Raw genomic sequence first — 7,310 nt, forward strand, 5'->3', positions numbered from 1 at the left:
TTCTTTATAAGCAATCGGAATATGAGCTTATAAGTTACTGTAAGTTGGTATATGAACCGGGCTATGTAATTCAAACGCCCAAGAAAACTTTTTACTTCTTTCTCTATCTTAAGTGTTGACATATCCTCGATTGCCTTCACTTTGTCTAGATCAACTTTTATTCCTTGACTGCTTGCCATAAAACCCAACAATTTTCTTGTTTTTACCCTAAACAAATACTGTACAGGATTCAATCTTAATTAAAACTCTCGTGACCTCTCAAACAAATTTCTCAAAACTTGTACATGATCTTCTTCTTTTTTTGATTTGGCAAGTATATCTTCTACATATACTTTCACTTCTTGATGCATCATATCATATAATAAGGTGACCATTACCCTTTGATAAGGGGCTCGACACTTTTCAATTTACATATAAATTAGTTTGATCTTTTAGGACATCATTACTAGTCTTGAGGGATAATCAAGATTCTAGGCATTAAAATTAAATTTGTAGTATAAGAGCCATAATAAGAATTTATAAAGGGAAAAGAAAAGAAAAAAACAAAAGCCATATGTCATATAAGAAGCTAACAATAAATGGATTGGAAGATCTTCTTAATATTTGAAAATTTGTCATAGAGTACTTGGAAAAAAAGAAACCAGATATATTATCTTGAGAAAAAGGAAAGGGAAATCTATGTATCCAAATGCCAGAAAAATAGTGTGAAGACTTCTAAACAATGAAACATGTGTGCATGGATTCATGAATTTCTTATTTTTTTATTTGAATATCTTTATTTTTGTTTTTGCAATTCAAATACATGAAATCATATTATAGTTTCTTTTAATCAAGTGTTTTGATTGAGTTCCATCTTTAGTTATAAAACTAGGGCCGATCTGATCGATCCAAGGTTTGGAACGGTCTGAGTTGAATAAAAAATAGAAGAAGAATTGATCCTATTAAAAAATCTAGTTAACCCGGGAAATACTCGATCCGCAACCCATTGAATTTTTTTATTCAAAATAACATTGTTTTTAGTTTTTTTTAGTTGGTTTAGGGTGAACCTCCAAATCCATAACTCGAGCCTTACCCGAGTCCATTTCTATGTTGAGTTTTACAACTATGGATCCAACTATTTTATGATGACATGGTCTTTGGGTCGAAATGACAAGATGTCATGTTTGCTAAATATGAATAGACCTTTTAGTTTATTTTTATGTCAGTGTTTATACTTTTATTTTTGTTTATTGGGATGTTTATATGTTCTTTAAAAGTTGTATTTTTAGTAGAACAAAATAATTTAATTGATATTTAAAATAATATGAAGTCATTAAAATTTCCATGATCATTGCTAAAAAAACAACAAAAAAGTGTATTCCAGTAAAGAAAAAAAAACCTCAACAACTATAATAAAAAACATTATCATCTAAACATACAATTCTTAATAGTTCTCTTAATATCCGCTTCACATCATTATATAGGTCATACTAGACAGGGGCATGCTATGTTGCAAATCCATGCTAATTTATCATAAAATGTTTTAGCGCCACAAGTGCGTTTAAAAAAAAACAAAAATCTGGTAACTCGAGTTATAGCCTGATGAGCCAATTAGCCTTAGAAAGATCAAGTCAAAACCTATTAAACTTTTTTCTTTTGTAGAGAGGAACAATGTCATTTTTACATATTTATAAAATAAAAAAGGGCTTGACCCGAGTCAACTCACCTGATTCGTGTTAATCCAAATCAACCAACTTGACTCGTGACTTGCTTCGGGTTGATCCCTAGGCCTGGTTTGAAAATATATGATAGATAACTTTTAAAACATATGACACAGGTCATTAGAACTGAAGTATCATACATGAAAAAACAGAGAAGTCCACTCCCCAACAAATCAAATGCCAAAAGATGTAATCGGGAAAAAAATCAATAAAACGAAAGAATCTACAATAAAAATAGCAATCTTGATCCAATAGTTTGACTTGTGACCTAAGTGATCTGAGCCTCGGACGAGTCAAGTGCCATAAAAAATAGGAGGATTGACTTGGTGTCATCCGATTAAGAAAAAGGGTTGACTCGCAACCCAATAAGGCATGGAAACCTATTCAAAATCGTTTGGCCTCTTTTTTCTATTTTTTTTTTCAAAATAATGTCTTTTGTATATGTTTATAAAAAATGGGTTGACACAAGTCAACCAACCTAACCTGGGTCAGCCCATCTGACCCGTGACCCGGAACTTCGCTTAGGTTGACCTCCAGGTCGGGTTTAAAAGCTATGTCATAGACAACATTTAAAACTCATGACATAGGTCATTACACTTAAAGCACCATACATAAGAAAACTGAGTAATCCAATCCTCAACAAATTAAATGCTGAAGGATGAAATTGAAAAAAAAAACCAATTACACAAAAGAATTTAAAATAAAAAAATAGTAATTAAAATAATATGATTGAAAATTAAAAAAATAAATAAATTATAAGGCAAGAACAATTCTTTAATTAGAGGGTTAAAATAAAAACAAAACAAAAAACAAAGTATGAGAACCAAATTAGAAGAAAAAAAAACACAACAAACTTAGATTAAACAACCAAAACCTTGATAAAAAGGCTAGGGAAAAAAATAAAAATTAAAAAAAGAGGTACCAAATTGAAAAATATATGTATGACAAAATATATTTGAAATAAAAAAAGGGGACCAACCTGCATTTATTAGGGAGAAGAGAGAAAATGAGAAAAAAATAGATCAACTGATGACAAACTGTCACATTACCGACGACACGTACTCCACTAGGTGGAATAGAGTGTGGCGGCACATTCAATGACACGATGAAAGGGCTTGTTCGATAACCGGAAGATGATGCACTTATTACCCAAAAGACGCGCTGCTTCCCAAACGCTGGTGTGTGGTAAGCACATGACAACAACTTTATTGATTAAAAAATTAATATTTCAAGAGAAAACTATCAAATTACCTTCTATGTATACAAGATTTACCATAAAACGTATTTGAAAAGACCAAAAAGCCCATGGTCGATTTCTTATTGGCTTTAAGGGCAAAGTTGACTTTTTATTGTTCTAATAAAAATGAGAACTCTAAAATACCCTTTACTTACTGTTTCAAATTCCCCGAACTTTTTAAGGGAGTTTACACCTCTTTAACAATATGGTTTGTGAAAAATAGGGAATGTTTTTATTTTAACCACCTCAAACTCACTCTCCAATAAGTTACTCAATGATACATAATTTATAATTTCTTATTAATAAGGTTACTTCACCTTCTTTTCCTTAGATATGTACAGCTACCCATTCCAATTGAAATGCTAGGCGGCTCAATAATGCCTTAAGAAGATGCAAGGCCTACAAGAAAAAGCCTTATAACACATATACACAATGATAAGAGTTCTATTAATTTTTGTGTCATCATAGTTGTTAACATTTAACAACAATACATGTAAAATTAATTTCTTTAACCTTTCCACAACATATTAAGACTTATATCAATTTTGATTTAATACATTCTCATTATTCCTTGATGAATTCTCTTTTCATCCTTTTACGCATTAGACTATCATCCTCATCTCGTAACCACTCTTGAATTTCCAAAACTAACTACAACTTTTTTCAATGCAACTTCACCATACATCTTTTAATTCATTGGGTTCATTTTACAACTTCCACACTGAATTACCTTGCACATTGTCCTCATAACATTTATCTTGTTAAAGTCCTTTACTCTTTTTCTTTCATTTTTTTTTGTTTTCATTCAAAAATGGATTGCCCAACTTAAAAAATTTCCAGTGGAGTTCTCCTTCTACTGGAACTCTAACCAAAACTTGTTTCTTAATTTTCTGCATGATGCATATCATCAGTCAATTAACACTCCTTAACTTAGAGAAATTTTCCATCCATATTCTGAGGACGATCTCAACATTTTCATAATAATTCCATGGTTAAGTAGTCTCAAAACAATTACATAATATCATCATAATGTATTACCCCGTACTTTTGTACAATTTTCACCTTTTAAATTGTCTTCTACATGGAATTTAGGGGTAAATTCATTTTTTTTCTATTGGCCTTACACCAATAATCCATTCATAAAATTAATTTATACATTATTCATTTATTGTTTCTATAATAATAAAATTTCAGCAAAGTTTCCTCTAAATATAGGGTTCCCCAAGATTTTCTTCCTATAACAAAGTATAACAAACATCTTTAACAATCAAATCCAAACTAATCCCAAATTTTCACATCAACTTTCTAATACTCTTAGGCAACCTCAAGCCCACCCCACAATTTTTATATTTCATCAATTACACAAACACACATTTATATCTAATGATTATTCATATAACATACAATCATCACATGCATAAAGCCAATATCAACAATCCCCTTTTTTTGTTGTGTATCTTGAAAGTTAGCTTCCTATCTTGGATACTTAAAAATTCCACTTATAATTATTTCCTTGGTATCCAAACCCTTAGCTTTCGCATACATAAATGAAAAACCAATGTCGATACAAATAGAAATGATATCATTAGTCTCCGTAGTCATATGGACAACTAATTAATATCAATAGCAGCCATGCTGATATCATTAGCATCCACCCACATGATTGACTAATCAATATTGATATAAGCCAAGTTAATATCATTAGCATCAACACACCCGGATGACTAATCCATACCGTTATCATCCATGCTAATCTCTTTAACATCCACACACTTGGATGGCTAATCAATGTCAATATCAGCCACATTGATATCATTAGCATCCACACAACTAGATGACTAATCAATGCCAATATCAATAGAACTAATATCATTAGTCTTCATAATCGTATGGACAACTAATCAATGCCAGTAGCAACCTCGCTAATGTCATTAGTACACACCCACTTAGATGACTAATCAATATTGATACCAACCATGTTTATATCATTAACATCCACACATCTGGATGACTAATCAATATCGATATCAGCCACGTTGATATCATTAGCATCCACACACCTAGATGACTATTCAATGTCGATATCAGCTACACTGATATCATTAGTATCCATATACTGGGATGACTAATAAGTAATTTCAATTGATTGTCCAGTCTATTCTCATCCTTACTTTTCTTTTCTCTTTTTTTTTTATCTCTTAAAGGCATCAAACATTTAAACAAACGACAAACATAATTAAATTATTTAAATTAAAGGTAAATATGTTAGGTGCTATAACCATAGTCCTGTTAACACAACCAACTGAATATTGATTCCCTAGCCTTAGTCCTATCAACATGGTTGACTAAGTAGCTATTTCCTTCACATTAGTCCCATCAACATAGTCAACTAAGTATCAATTAACCTACTAGTCTCTAATTTTACAGATGATTAATTTATTTATTATCTTTTGAATCCATTATTATGGTCAATGTAATCAATAATATATATAAACTATTGTTGTGTCAATTTTGATTTACATATAAATGTCCATTGTTGTAGTTAATCACAACCCATATATATACATATTAGTTTCCTAACCCCATAGGCATGTTCACATGATAATAATTTTCCTATGTTATCGGTAACATTCATATAATAATAATATTTTTCCTATCATAGGTAATATTCAAATAACCATATTTTTTATACCAAAAGGCAATATTCACATAACCTTATTTCTTATGCATGTAGAAAATAATCTCTCATGATACATAGTTGTACAAAATACATAATTAAAGAAGTTAAGGGTGACCCTTACCTTGAAATCTTACTATACATGCTCCTGAGAAGTCGGGTCCCACTCTGAACACTTCTCCTACGTTGCAATAGAACATTCCAAATTAATATTTAAAAGTCCATGGATATACTATTTTTATGTATCATTTTAATTTATTTACATTAACATCTTTTTACACTAACATTTAATTTTCGAATGACTTAATTTTTCATCGACGATTCTTAACATCTAAATGACTCAATTTTTCATCAATGAATTCTATAAAATAATTCAATCCAAGTTTGACAAAGTCCATGCTACCCTTTTCAATCTAATCATTCCTTTTACCACATTCATAATTTTGGCCAAGTAAAGTTTTTGCATCTTTTAAAATTTTTCACCATTAAACGTCTCACTTTATGCACTCATTTAACATACTTATCAACCTACAAAACATGGAGTAACATATACCCAATAAGTGTTCAGTTTCATTTAAAATCTTTATAAATTTCATACAACTTTCTTCATATGAAATCTCACAACATGTTATATAACACAATCAAACATAATTTCTACATCAATTTAAATTAAGCAATCTAAACTCTCTTATTTCAACACTCGACTGAAACTTCCATAGATGGGAGACATGAATTTTCTTTAGTTTTTTTTTATTTTCATATTATCCACTAAGTTGGAACAATGAACCAGTGAGTTGCAACAACAACCGAGTTGGAATAGTGACTTAGCAAGTTGCAATAGTGAACTAGTGAGTTTGATAATAGTATATTCAAATTTAGATCAATCCCAACTATGAAGTTATGGAACATCATATGGTTCACTACATATCCAAAATTTAGTTCAACCCAATGGTTACATTATACAATATTGTCAAATAGTTTAACTGACGTAAAAGATGGCGAGTTACTGTTCAGGAAAAGCAAGTTTTTGTTAGGGTGTTTGTTTACAATCTCCACCAATCATAAGGAAGAATACACATAGAAAAACCTCCCTATAAAATGTCAGGCAAATCCAATGGTGGATAGGAGAAACAAGCTGGCGACTGTGACTGACCAGGTGGGTTTTCCTAGAAATATCATGCCTATCATATCTCTCAAAAAATGACAAATAAACACAATCCCTATAGAGGGTGATGAGATGCACAACATATCTAAAACGCAATCCAATTAGACGGTGAATGACAGAGATATGGTTTCTAGGGCACCAACACTATTTTCTTCTCTCTCCAAATACACTCTCTCTAAGTCATAACCCCCCATTGTTCTTCCCATATTATTACTTTTTGGTGAAAATTTCTCTACAAAGCTTTACCTTTTATGTTACTAGCATGATCTCTCACCAAGGTTTAAGCAATGGAAGTAAGAAGAAAAGGAATGTAAGAAAATTTTAAGCTCTTTCTCTCTTTTTAGAGTTGCTGGAACACTCGACCAACACTTAAAGAAAAGGGTAGGGGTTGTTTTAATTCATTTACAAAAAATAGCCTTACTTAATCCACGTGTCATTAACTACTAGAAAATTGATAAACATAAATGAAAATACTAACGAAAAGTTTCTGTCAATAACTTGCAGTGAATTTTATCAACAGAAATATTCCCT

Source organism: Populus nigra, chromosome 7, assembly GCF_951802175.1.
Source record: "Populus nigra chromosome 7, ddPopNigr1.1, whole genome shotgun sequence".
Taxonomy (NCBI): domain Eukaryota; kingdom Viridiplantae; phylum Streptophyta; class Magnoliopsida; order Malpighiales; family Salicaceae; genus Populus; species Populus nigra.